Source organism: Myotis myotis, unplaced genomic scaffold (genome assembly GCF_014108235.1).
Source record: "Myotis myotis isolate mMyoMyo1 unplaced genomic scaffold, mMyoMyo1.p scaffold_m19_p_10, whole genome shotgun sequence".
Taxonomy (NCBI): Eukaryota; Metazoa; Chordata; class Mammalia; order Chiroptera; family Vespertilionidae; genus Myotis; species Myotis myotis.
In genome coordinates, this window is record NW_023416314.1 from 31,554,853 (window position 1) to 31,569,502 (window position 14,650).

At 43.3% G+C, this 14,650-nt stretch overlaps 1 protein-coding gene across 5 annotated transcripts in view; it reads left to right on the forward strand.

The window, feature by feature from the left end:
• Positions 1-14,650, forward strand: part of RAB30 (RAB30, member RAS oncogene family) — a 77,736-nt gene that overhangs the window by 13,869 nt on the left and 49,217 nt on the right. The window lies entirely within an intron of this gene.

Here is a 14,650-nt window from a genome sequence, read left to right on the forward strand (position 1 = left end):
AATACCTAGAGCATAGGGTTGTTGTGAAGATAAAATAGACCCCTGATTGTCAAGTCTTAGCATGGTACCCTTCACCTGGTGGACCTTGATGGACAAGGCAGCCAGTAGCTCTTAGCCATTGCTGGGGAGCCAAATTAAAGTTGACACATGAGATATGGTGACAGCATTGTTCTGAATCCAAAATTGTAATTCATGGTCTGACAAAGAATTTTTTTCTTTACTTATAAATTCACTTAATTGCAAAATTTTACAAATACATTTATTAAATCTCATTTTGTTTTTCATGTAACAAATCATCTTAGTATAGTGTTACAGTTACATGAAGTCATGATTGTTCTAGGAAAGTTAGGGGTTGTTCACTTAGGGCCACATTCGGGCTGATATTAGCATTCAGGCAACTTCCATTTACCTTTTCTTTTCCTTCCCTTCCCTCTCCTCCACCACACAATCAAGTTTCCTATTTTTGTCTCAGAGAGCCATTTTAATTAGCCATGTCAAATGTTAATTGTTATGGCAGACAGAAACTTGAATAAGCTTTTTCTTCTAATACTTAAAAAACTACTTTCTAAGAGCTAACCTTGGAAGGAATGTTTCTGGTCTGGAAAATGCAGATAGCAACCTCAAAAGGAATTCATGTCCTAGAGGAACTGGGAGGAGAGTGGGGAGTTCAGTTTCCTTTGAGACAGATTAAAATAAATATTTCTGTCTGAAATAGTAATAAAGGGCTATTTATTTCTTCCATCCTTTTGCTAAAAGCTTTACAACATGAATGATTAAATTCAAAATCAATTTAGCCGAGGTACCAAAAAAACAAAAACCTCAAGTAATACTGATTAAAAACCATTTATGAGATCTTGGACAGGCTGCTGTGCTAAGTGAGATGACCCTTAGTATGACATTTAGGTCTGTGCCTTTGAAGTGATTTCCAGCTACTAGAGTTGTAACCGTATAGCTCAAGATTCCACATTCAGTGGTACCAATTGGATTCATTGTTACTGCTGCGAAAGTGCCTTTTTTGACTGTTTCTTGCCATAAATTCTTTGGTCTCAGAATACTCCATGCTCTTTACTTTTAAAGTTATCATGGTCAGGAAGTTAAGTGGTATGTTTGCATGTGAAGTAAGTGACTTTTATTATATAACTTTATAAAATAATATTGGCAAGGTTTCAAAGTTTGTGATGTGCCAAGAGCTGTGCTGCTTTACATTAAGTTATAGCATTTAATTGTGGCAAAACCACATGAGGAAGTTGAAACTCTGAGAGCTTATTAAAATACATAAGATCCTGCCCAAGCCGGTTTGGCTCAGTGGATAGAGTGTCAGCCTGCGGACTGAAGGGTCCCAGGTTCGATTCCGGTCAAGGGCACATGCCCAGGTTGTGGGCTCGATCCCCAGTGGGAGACTTGCGGGAGGCAGCCGATCCATGATTCTCTCTCATCATGGATGTTTCTATTTCTCTCTCCCTCTTCCTTCCTCTCTGAAATCAATAAAAATATATTAAAAAAATAGAATGCATAAGGTCCTATGACTAGTAAGAGGCAGATCCAAGATCAGAAATCAAGACTGTCTTATTGCAAAGTCTGTGCTTTTCTGCTGTGATTCTGCCCTTTTGCAAATTTGTATGGAAGCTGATTACTTTTTCACTTCATGTTTGGAGCAGCCCTGTCTTATTTACTCGATAGGTACTTATTGAGTGCCCATTACCTGTCAGCCACCTTGAGAACTGTAAAGATGATTGAGACCCTTTCTTTGTCCTTAAGAAGTTCACATTCAAGTAAAAGAGAAAAACAGATGCACCCGTGTACACCCATGTTCATAGCAACATTATTCACAATAGCTAAAAAGGTGGAAGCAACCCAAGTGTCCATCAACAGATGAATGGATAAGCAAAATGTGGTATGTACTTACAGAGGAATGTTATTCAGTCTTGAAAAGGAAGGAAATTCTGACACATGCTAAAACGTAGGTGAACCTGGAAGACATTGTGCTAAGTGAAATAAATCTGACATAAATGGGCAGATATTTTATCATTTCACTTACTGAGTTACCTAGAGGAGTGAAACTCATAGAAACTGAAAGTAGAATGGTGGTTGCCAGAGGCTGGGGTGGAGGGAGCAATTGGGAAGTTATTGTTTAATGGGTATAGAGTTTCACTTTTGCTAAATGAAAAAGTTCTGGAGATTAGTTGCATAACAGTATGAATATACCTAACAGTACTGAACTGTGCACTTAAAGTGGTTAAGATGGTAAATTTTATATTATGTGTATTTTACCACAAATTATAAACCCCAAACAGATATACCCTTCCACTATGTGGTGGAAACTAACTTATGAGTCAGGAATGTCTAATGAATTCATAGGAATTAGAGATGGCTTCCTTCATAGGGTGGATATGGCTGGGCAGTGGGAGATGGGTAAGATTTGTGTGGCAATGAGGAAGGTGGGAAGGGCATCCCAGGTGAAGGGAACAGTGAGCAAAGTTATTGAGGCTACTTGGTGCTGCCTTAAGATCCGATTCTAGCAAGGAACAAATCTCCAAGTACATGGTCCTGTAATTATGGTGTCCCAGCCACCTTCCATGTGGGCAGAGACTTAAATGCAAAGTCTAAACCACATTCATGAGGTTGTGGTATGTTGCACAGGGACTTATTCATGATTCACTCAGTAAACATTTATTTAGCACATAGTGCTATGCTGGGCACTTTGTGTATGTTGGCAGATTTAATACCCCCAACAACTCTGAAGTTATTAATAGTCCCAATTAACAGATGCAGAAATTGTGACTCAGAAATGAAGTAACTTGCCCAAAGTCACATGACTGACAGGCAGCAGGAACCAGAAGACTTTGCCTGTGGAGCCTATGCTGTGTTCTCCAAGCTTTCCTGCCTCCCCTTGGTGGTGAGTGATAAATGATATCTGTCTTTGAACTCAAAGTCAAAAAGGCATGACTGCCACCACTTGTCATCTTCTAGCTGCTTATGAGGCTACCTTGGCTGAATTATCTCACAGCTCTGAGGCTTCTTCCTTATCTGTGAAACGAAGACCTTGTAGACGAGATTATTTCTAATGTTTCTCTCATATTAAAAATCCCATTCACCCCTTCCTCCATCAATCCATCCATCCGTCCATCCAACACTAATTTAGTATCTATTATATACCAGTTACTGGTAATTGATATTTCACAGCGCACTGTTCTTGCCTGAAAGGAGAGTGTAATCTAGAGAAGGAGACATAAAATGGATGATTGTTGTACAGTATGGTCATAGTGGTGATAGTGGTATAAATAGAATACTGAAGCATAGAGGAGGGGTGTCTGACCCCGTCTTGGATAGAGGATGTCAAGAAGAAATGGTTCTACAGATCAGGAAGATAACATAAAAAAGATCACAAGAACTGTATATCCTTCCTCTTGTCCCTATGGCCGTATTTATTAAGTTTAAGAAAACATTGGTAAAGTCAGAATTCCTTTTTATTTTAAGCCTTGTGGAAAGTTTAGTTGAATTTGACCATTGTTAAGTACAGCTATGTGCCAAAGATCTATAAGGTTTGGATTCTCTTTCAGATTGGAGGAAAATTATAAAGTTGAAAAGAGACCTTTGAGTTGTCTCCCTCCTTCTTTCCTTCCCTCCCTCCCTCCCTCCCTCCCTTCTTTCTTTTCCTTTCTTCCTTCCTTCCTTCCTTCCTTTCTTTCTTTCTTTCTTTCTTTCTTTCTTTCTTTCTTTCTTTCTTTCTTTCTTTCTTTCTTCCTTCCTTCCTTCCTTCCTTCCTTCCTTCCTTCCTTCCTTCCTTCCTTCCTTCCTTCCTTCCTTCCTTTCTTCCTTTCTTTCTTTCCTTTCTTTCTTGAAGCATAAAGTAGACTAGTAAGAGGCCCAAGGGCCCAGAGTTATTTGATTTATATTTAATTCTTTTATTTATTTTTTGTCTGTCTTTTTGGTTGTTTTTGATGGTTATATTTCAAAGAGGCAAGTGAAATGGTCAAGATATTGGATAACTGCCCCGCCGGTGTAGCTCAGTGGTTGAGCATTGAGCCAGGAACCCAGAAGCCACTGGCTTGATTCCCCGTCAGGGCACATGCCCAGTTGCAGGGTCGATCCCATATGGGGGGTGTGCAGGAGGCAGCTGATAGATGATGTTCCTCTCTTATCATGGGTGTTTCTATCTCTCTATCCCTCTCCCTTCCACTCTCTCTAAAAAATCAATAGAACATATTTAAAAAAGATATTGGATAATATATGTGATTCTTTCAATATTACTAAGGGCCAGTAGATTAATAATAATTAGAATGACTAAGTATTAGAATTCCAATATTAGGGGATTGATTGAGGGGGAAAACTTAGGAGCTAACATTTTATTGATACACAGCTACTGTGCTATGCCCCTTAGATTCATAATTTTGTTATTTTTTTAAAAATATATTTTATTGATTTTTTACAGAGAGGAAGGGAAAGAGATAGAGAGTTAGAAACATCGATGAGAGAGAAACATCGATCAGCTGCCTCCTGCACATCCCCCACCGGGGATATGCCCGCAACCCAGGTACATGCCCTTTGACCGGAATCGAACCTGGGACCTTTCAGTCCGCAGGCCGACGCTCTATCCACTGAGCCAAACTGGTTTTGGCTAGATTCATAATTTTGTTTTATCCTCCCCACAGTCCTATAAAATAAGCATTCTTATCCTTTACAGATATAGAAACTGAAGCTCAAAGAGGTTGTGACTTGCTTCAGGTCACAGCTGACTAGAGTCTGAGCAGTGGTTCAAGCACAGGTTGTTAAAATCAAAGCCTTTGCCCCTTACACTAACCCATGTTTCTTCAGGATCTTGGATTTTCTATTTCTGGAGCAACTTCACTGGTATATTGGACCTCCCTCTCATCCTTGGAGCCCAGGAAGTAACAGTAGTCAGGAGAGGCCAGCTCTTCACACTTTTCAACATGCTGAAAGACAGCTCCCCGAATGTCCTGTGTCTTCCTTCTGAGTTGATAGATCACCAGCCTTCAGGGATAAATGCTCTTACTAAAATGTCAATTATTTCCCTTTCTTGCCTTTCTCAGGCAATATATGAATGTTTGCTTTTGACAAATTTGTCTCTTACAAGTGGCTCTTAAAAATCATCTGAGCCGAAACCGGTTTGGCTCAGTGGATACAGCGTCGGCCTGCGGACTGAAGGGTCCCATGTTCGATTCTGGCCAAGGGCATGTACCTGGGTTGTGGGCACATCCCCAGTAGGGGGTGTGCAGGAGGTAGCTGATCGATGTTTCTCTCTCATCGATGTTTCTAACTCTCTATCCCTCTCCCTTCCTCTCTGTAAGAAATCAATAAAATATATTTTTTAAAAAAATCATCTGAGAGCCCTGGCCAGGTAGCTCAGTTGGTTAGAGCTGATATGCTAAGGTTGTGGGTTCGATCTCTCTTCAGGGCACATGCAAGAATCAACCAATGAATGCATAAATAAATAGAACAACTAATTGATGATTTCCTCTCCCTCTCTCTCTCTACAATCATTTTAAAAAATCATGTTAGAGAATGCTGATTGAGGCCAGCTCAGTCTATGTAGGTGATCCCCTCTCCCTCTCCAACAAAGGGTACCTTTAGCTCATTCTTCCTGTAGTCTATCTTTGGAGTCCTGAGAGACCTTGATGTCTGGGTCTCAGAAGCCTCCAACTATGTGATTTTGAGAAAATCACATGGAGGTCTCAGCACTTCTAACCCATGCCTCAGGCTCCCTCCTCCTCGCGCAAGGCCTCCCTGTGGGCATAAGCTATGGTATCTTGTCAGGGAATATTTTCCCAGCTGGTTTTGGAGGCAGGCCAGGCATCTATCCCAGGCCCTTTAACCCTCTGGAAAGTTCCCACATATGATTACATGAAACAGAGCAAACTAACCTCCAACATGGGTTGAAGAATTATGGCACTGGGAAAAAATCTTGCCCAGCCAGGCCATTCCTCTGCCCTGGAAGTCCATAGTGAAATGGACAGAGGTTCTGGAATTCGGAGACTGGATCTCAAGTCTTGGCTCAAGTCACAAACCCTGGGGCCATGAGCACTTGACCTGTCTGAGCCTGTGTTCTTAGCTGTCAATGAAGGGCTGATGACAATCTCATCTTCACACTGTTGTTCTGAGAATCAAATAACTCAATGTATAGTATAAAAGTGCTTTATAACAAGCCCGTAGAATATATCACAGATGTCAGTGCATGCTGTTATAAAACAATTTTGGCTTAATGATAAACGTTTCTGGGAACTGAACAGGATGCATGCTCTGTCATCACTGGCCCCCAGTTCCTGGCAGACCTTTTCAGTGCTCAAGGAGGCATTCATCACATCACTCTCCTGTTTATTTTGTAATCTTTTCATTTATGGTCTTATAAATGTTCCCAGAAGCTTTGCTAATTCTTGAATATTTATCTTTGAAAACTCTGGCCAGGGTTGTATACTTATACTCAGAGCTATTTAGCCCAGAGTAATTATTTGAATTCTTAGAGCTCTATGTCGATCCATTTCCCAATAAATCATGGGACAGCAGAGCTGGCTATGTAAGATAAATGAGGTTTATCTTGCTAGTTAGGATTCTGTATGTTTGAGGATTCCAGAGGGTATCTGATAGTAAGTAAACCCTGAGGGAGGGCTATTACAACTTGGTACATGCTTCTGGTAATAAAATGAGAAGGAAGAGAGAGTATCACACTGTAAATGGTTCACGATTTTATTTTTTATTATTTTTAAATCTATTTTTATTGATTTCAGAGAGGAAGGGCAAAGGAGAATGGGATAGAAACATTAATGATAAGAGAGAAGCATTGCTTGGCTACCTCCCTCATGCCCCCTGCTGGGGATTGAGCCCACAATCTAGGCATGTACCCTGACTGGGAATAGAACATGACCTCCTGGTTCATAGGTCGATGCTCAACCACAGAGCCACACCAGTTGGGCTAAGTGGTTCATGATTTTAGAGCTAGTAGTAACTCTTGAAATTGAAAAGTCTTTTGTGGATTGTCATTAGTTTGTTGGAATTATTACTCTTATGAGAAATTTTCTAGACATTTGGGGATTGCTTACTTCAATCTTCATGCCATTTCAAATGATTGCAGTTTATTCTTCTTGACTATGTTCCTCAAAACTCTTTTAAAAAAATTATTTATTGATTTTAGAGAGGAAGGGAGAGAGAGAGAGAGAGAGAGAGAGAGAGAGAGAGAGAGAGAGAGAGGGAGAGAGAGAATATGAATCATTGATTTGTTGTTCCACTTATTTATACATTCATTAGTTGATTCTTGTATGTGCCCTGACCAGGGATCGAACCCACAACCTTGGGATATTGAGAGGATGTTCTAACCAGCTAAGCTCTCAGAGCTCTTTTATGTTGTAGATGCAAGATCCTAACTCAACCTGGCTTGGGCAAAGAGGGAATTTATGGGAAGAACACTAGGGTATTTCATGTAACCATGGAAGGATGGGTGCAGCTGGAATCAGGAGACATTAGAGATATAACAACTCTCAAGTTTCGGTGCTTAACACAAAGTTTATTTCTTGTCTGAATAACAGTTCAACATGATGTGTCCTGGTTAGGCTACTGTCTATGTTTCAGGAAGCCAGGATCCTTCCATCTTGTGGATCCCTTGGCCTCTAGATGTCTTAAAGTTCTCTCCTTTTAACCTGCAGATGGAGAAGGAGATTGAAGGATCTCATGTGGGAGGTTCTCATGGGCCAAGTCTGGAAGTGGCTTATATCACTTCTGTCCTTATTCCATCAATTGCTACTCAGTACATGGCTCACATAATGATAAAGCAAGGCTGAGAAATATGGCCTGTTTGCCCCAAAAGAAAAAGAAGCAGGTTTGGTGAGCATGTAGCTAGTTTGAGCCACACAGGGACTCAAATGATGTCAATATTCTGTTTCTTGCTTTTGTTTCTCTCCTACACAGCAGGGAGCATGGCCAGGATTATTCCTGAGCTTTTTTTTTTTTTTTTTTTTTTTTTTTTTAAAGAACCTCTGGCTTTTAAAGATATATTTATTTGTTTTTTAATTTCAATGAGAGAATCATCAATTGGCTGCCTCTTGCACGCCCCCTACTGAGGATCAAGCCTGCAACCTGGGCTTGTGCCCTGATCTGGAATTGAACCATGACCTCCTGGTTCCTTGGTTGATGTACAACCACGGAGCCACACTGACCGGGCTTGTTTTTTCCTTCTTTGTTTTTTCAGTGCAGTTTTATAATCATCTTTTTAACCCTTCTTTCCACAGCTACATCAACTGATTGTATTTCACTGACTCTAAGTCATCATCCTATCTAATAAAAGAGAAACATGGTAATTAGCTGTACATCTGCTACCCTTCCCATTGGCTAATCAGGGCGATATGCAAATTAACTGCCAGCCAAGATGGCGGCTGGCAGCCAGGCAGCTTGAAGCGAACATGAGGCTTGCTTACTTCAGTGACGGAGGACTCCAACGTTCCCCGCCTGCCGCTGCCGGCCTCTGAGCTTGCAGTTTGAAACATTGTTACAAATATAGAAGCTAAACAAAACCCCAGAAATCTGCTTTTAGCCAGCAGGAATCTTAGAGCTGGAGTTGAAACAGTGTTTCAATTATAGAACCCAAACAAACCAGATACCTGCTTTCAGCAGCCGAGGCCTAAGAGCTGGAGCCAAGCCACAGAGCTAAAGCTGGCCCAGAATAAAAAAAAAAGAAAAAAAGGAGCGGTTGGGAGCTTCAGTCACCTGCCAGCCTGAAAACAGCCCTCAGCCCCTCACGCAGACTGGCCAGACACCCCAGTGGGGACCCCCACCCTGATCCAAGACACCCTTCAGGGCAAACCAGCCGGCCCCCACCCGTGCACCAGGCCTCTATCCTATATAGTAAAAGGGTAATATGCCTCTCAGCACCGGGATCAGCGGACCTGCGAGGCCTCCTGGCACTGGGATCAGCGTGACAGGGGGCAGCGCCCAAACCCCCTGATCGCCCTGCGGCTCTGTGTGTGACAGGGGGCGGGGCCACAACCCCCTGATCGGCGCTGCCCTGAGTGTGACAGTGGCGGCACCCCAACCCCCTGATCAGCCCTGCTCTGTGTGTGACAGGGTGCGGCGCCCCCCCCCCCCCCCACCCCCCACGGGCCCTGCTCTGTGTGTGACGGGGTAGAGCCATAACCTCTCCATCGGCCCTGCCCTGAGTGTGACAGGGTGCGGCGCCCCAACCCCCTTATCCGCCCCGGTCTGTGTGTGACAGGGGGCAGTGCCCCAACTCCCCTATCGGCCCTGCTCTGTGAGTGACAGGAGGGAGCTCCTCAACCCCCTGATCGGCCCTGCTCTGTGCATGACAGGGGGGAGCTCCCCAACCCCCTGATGGGCCCTGCTCTGTGCGTGACAGGGGGGAGCTCCCCAACCCCCCGATGGGCCCTGCTCTGTGAGTGACAGGGGGTGGCGCCGCAACCTCCCCATCAACCCTGCCTTGAGTGTGACAGGGGGCGGTGCCCCAACCCCCCAATTGGCCCTACCCTGAGTGTGACTGGTGGTGGCATCGCAATCTCCCGATCTGCCCTGCTGTGTGCATGGCAAGGGGTGGTGCCCCAACTCCCCAATCAGCCCTGCTCTGAGCCCAACCAGAGGCTGCACCTAGGGATTGGGCCTGCCCTCTGCCACCTGGGAGCAGGCCTAAGCCAGCAGGTCGTTATCTCCCGAGGGGTCCCAGACTGTGAGAGGGCACAGGCTGGGCTGAGGGACCCTCCCTCCCCTCCAGGTGCACACATTTTTGTGCACCGGGCCTCTAGTCATTTATAATGTGCATGACTATATTCTATGTATTACCGAGAAAGAAAGAAAAAACAAGGTTCCAAATAAACTAGGACACAATGCCAAGATGCCTTTCTTTGTAAAGTGCATTCTAATTTTCAGGCTGTCAAAATATAAGGAAAAATGTTTTTAGAATGAATGAAAGATGATATTTATTACTTCAGAACCTCTACTTTCATGCCTCAGTACTACTGCTCCTTTGTTTCTTTAGTCCATCCATTAATTAAAAAGTATTTATAGGCCCTAGCCAGCTTGGCTCAGTGGATAGAACATCAGCCTGCGGACTTAAGTGTCCCAGGTTCGATTCTGCCCAAGGACACATGCCTGGGTTGTGGGCTCGATCCCCAGTGGGGGGCATGCAGGAGGCAGCCGATCAGTGATTCTCTCTCATTATTGATGCTTCTGTCTCTCTCTCCTTCTCCCTTCCTCTCTGAAATCAATCAATAAATATATATTTTTTAAAAAGTATTTATAGGCCAGGTAACAATGAATAAAACAGATTAAGTTTCCACCCTCTTAATGTTTACCACCTCTCCCCCTTTTCCATCCTGATGTTATGTAGTATCTGCTGTGTGCTAGGCACTCTGTTAGGCACTAAGGACTCAAGAAGAAATAAGATGAGGTCCTTGTCCTCAAGGGACGTACCGCTGGGGTAGTAGAAGCTGTAGGGTGTGGGGAGACAATCATAGAAACATGTGTAAATAAAGGGTCACAGGTCTGGATATTAAAGTTCTTAAAGGGTGCATATATATATATAGTTGGATATAAAGTTGGATATAGTTGGATATAGTCTGGATTTAAAGTTCTTAAAGGGGCCGTAAAGCAGAGGGAATGGTCAATTCTGCTTTGAAGAGTAAGAATGGCTGTACTGTGTTTACCAAGAGGATTGTACACTGTTAAAAGAATAAACAGTAGTCTGTTTTGAGTATTAATATACAGTTTTCTCATATATACATGATAATATTAAGTAGGCCAACGTGTTTTCCAACGCCTGTTTGAATCAACTCAAACTTCCTATTAAACTTCACATTCAAAAGGCACATGTGGGTCTCTTCTTTATGCAAGTATTAATGAATAGTCTGTGAAGCCCTTTATAGAGAAAGTAAGTAGGTAGCAGTTTTATCTTGCAGTGAAGGCAGCCTGCATTTCTGTACATTAATCACCTAGGCTCTGTGCGGGGCTGTTTCTCTCTTTTCCATGTCCCGCATGGAAAAGAAAGCAGTCCATTTGCTGAGTGGAGGAGCTGGGGATTAAGAAATTAAAGAAAGACCAAGACGCAGAAATAGATTTTAAGCTGGGGCCAGGTGGGCGCCATCCTCTCTGATGGAGAGGCGGCAAAAAGTGGGCTGAGCCACACAGCAGATTTATTTTAAAGGCCTAGATTTACATATCTAGTTCCGCCCCTGCCTGATTAACATGTCCAGCCTTATTGGGGAAGCATGTTCCCAGGGCATGGCTCTGCCTATGCTCTGAGTTCAGCTGACAATAATTATAAGAAAATGCCTAGGTGCCTCCCAGGCGGCCCTCTACAAGGCTCCTTCCAGAGATGCTTTTTCACCCACTGATGATTTTTCAGGCCCAAGTGGCTGCTCTGGATCACATGCTCCACAGGAGAAGAGCAGGAGCCGCCAAGAAGGGCTGATGCAGGCACTCAGGGCCGTGCTGGGCCCACGTGAAACAAGGTTTACAGTGGTGGGATTTGGAGAAAATGTGGGTGAGGCTGTTTGGAACCAGGGATCAGAGAACAGCCATTGCTGGGCTTTTCCTTAGAGAATCCCAGAATCCAACACTGTAACCCGAGTACTGGATCCTTCTCTTTCAAGCAAAGATTATCCTTATCTTTCAGCTAAGATTGAACCCACTTTTAAAAAATACGTTTTCATTAATTTTAGAGAGAGAAGATGGGAGAGGTAGCGAGAGAAAGAAACATAGATGAGAGAGAGAAACATTGATGAGTTGCCTCCTGTACCCATCACTATCGGGAACCGAACCTGCAACCTGGGCAGATGCCCCGACCAGGAACCCAACCTGTGACCTTTTGGTGCATGGGAGGATGCTCAACCAACTGAGCCACATCAGCCAGGACATAAACCCATTTTGATCCATTTAAAAAGCTCATGAAAACAACAAGAAGACTGGGAAATAAAGGGAATTTTTTGAGGTTTATACAGAGGACCGCAGAGGGCTAGTGTCTGTCTGTCTTCTGACTCTTAGAAAAAGCTTACCTAATGAGTCAGGAAGACAATCCAATCTTTAACTAACTATTATTCTCTCCTCTGGTTTATGAAGAGCCTGGAAATAACCACTGAGCATACAGGCTTTTATTCCTTAACCTTCCGGGTCAGTGTGTCTGGAGCATGGTGCATGGGGTTAGGGAGTGAAACGTGTGAATCTACTTTATTATTGGTCAAGGGGGGCCTTCAGGCCTCTGGTCAGTTGAGAGGAGAGAGAGCTCCAAGTAGCTGCTGCTGCTTCTTTGTATATATATATATATATATTTTTTTTATTGATTTTACAGAGGAAGGAGAAGGGAGAGATTAAAACATCAATGATGAGAATCATTGATTGGCTGCCTCCTGCACGCCCCCTACTGGGGACCGAGCCTGCAACCCAGGCATGTGCCCTTGACTGGAATCGAACCCAGGATGCTTTAGTCCCCAGGCTGACACTCTATCCATTAGCCAAACTGTCCAGGGCTCCAAGTAGCTTCTTTAGAGGAAAGTAAAGAGGATGGAATCTCTACATCCACCTTGCAGTTTCTAAGGACAGTCTGACACAGTACGAGGTTGGCGTGAACTCTACTTGTACTGGAGGTACTCAATGAGAGATGGCAGAAAAGCAGCCCTCGCCCCCTTCAGGAAAACGCTTTGTAGGCATACAGGAAGAGGAAGAGCAAAGGGCAGGGGGGAAAGAGAACAAAAAGCTCATCTTTTGAAATCAGCAAAAGGTATATCCCCGGGAGTGATTTACGTGTGTACAGAGGAGGAACATTAAAAGAATAATTGTTGGCTGTTTATTTTAAAGTATGGGCAGTGAGAATGGAGGCAGGGAGCTTTATTTTCTATTTTACCTTGCTCCAGCTTCCATTAGTGTTAATGGGGTCATATATTCTAGACTTTCCTTGGCCTGCTGCCCTGACATAACTGTTTGAATTCCTCGTTTTAGTATTATGTAGTCTTAACAACAGAGGGAAAGAGAAACAGAATGTTGTGTGCTAAATGATTCTATGTGCCTTATTGTGGATGGAATTTATTCTCGTGGGTCCACGGCTATTAAGATGATCTGTTCAGATGATCTGTGTTTCTGATAGCTACTTCTAGATAGCTTTATAATTTGCCCAAGGGGTTTGTTCAGGGGATGGCTACATGTATTTTTTATTTGCTAAAACAAGGTAAGTCTTAATCCTGGTTATCTGAGCTCCAGGCTGGTACAGAGACTGTTCTCATCCAAAGGGCCAATCGAGCTGCATGTTCCCCTTGTTTCGGGCAGTCGATTGTGGAGGTATTTTACTAGGCGGTCATTTGATACGCATCGGCCCTTTTGGTGGAAGACTTAGTTCTTAGGATTACTTCTGCGGAATCCATTTATTCAATTAAACAAATATCAATTGAGTTCCTGCTTTGCCTCCAGTATTTCTTCAGACGGGAGAATACTCTGTACAAGAAGCCGGAATTGGACTGTTCAAGGAAACCCAGCAGAATTAGAATGCTAAAATTCCCGGTTTGAAAGAAACTTAGAGATAATCTACGCGTCTGAGAATAAGTGTATTTATTTTAGGGGACCACAAACAGTTTCTGATGTATATAATTCTTTGTTTGCTTTTATAACCATTTGAAAATGCGACCCACCTTGGCAGGGTGGCTCTGTTGGTTGCAGCATTGTCCCATACACCAAAAGGTTGCAGGTTCAATTCCCTGTCAGGGCATATACTTACATATACTTATGTTTCGGGTTCTATCCTTGGTGGGGCATGTACGGGAGGCAACTGATTGATTGATGTTTCTTCTCTCTCTCTCTCTATCTCAAATCAATAAACATATCCTCTGGTAAGGATTTTAAAAAAGAGTGAAAACTATTCTAAACTGGGGGGAGGGGGCACATAGGCTGGATTTGATCCATGAGCCATAGTTTTATACTTTGCCAGTCCCTGATCTAAATTCTCCTCCAGGTTTTTTTTTTTTTTTTTTTTTTTTTTTTTTTTTAAATCAAAGGGGAAACTGAGAGCCAGAGGGTGAAATGATTACTCCCCTCATTGTCCACCCGCCCCCCGCCCCCATAGTCACACAGCTAGTTCTTGATATTGTTGGATTGGTGACCCTTAAGTAAGGATCCCCAAAGTGCCTAGTCATTTTGCAAACGGCTAGTTTTGGTACTGAGGGAAGTATGAATTTTAGTTAATTTTTAACTTATTGAATGCCTACCACATTCTTCTAGGGCGGCACTGTGCCTCGGATTAGGATGCAAACTTAGCATGACAAAGTCCCAGGCATCAGTCAGCTTAGTAACTGGCGCAGATAAGATGGCAGTGTGGAAAGTGCATATGGAGACAAGTGGTGGGTGCCGGGAGGCACAGGAAGTCACTCCGCCCTCAGTATGTAGATGCTTCTGTGGGTGAATGAATGAGTTCATTCATTCATTGCACCTCCCCCAATTGTGTTTTGGATGCACTGCCCAGCCTAAAGGAAGGGGACAGGGTCTGGCTTCCTCCCCACTTGCTTGTTTTTCTCTTTGGGGACTCATACCTTGTATACATCCTATGTATGCAGGGGTGGGTTATGAGATTAAAAGAACAAAAGTGAAAGAAGATTCAGACCGACACCAGAGAAAGATGGTTTATTTGGCAGTTGCTTTGACATACCAGTTTATCTAA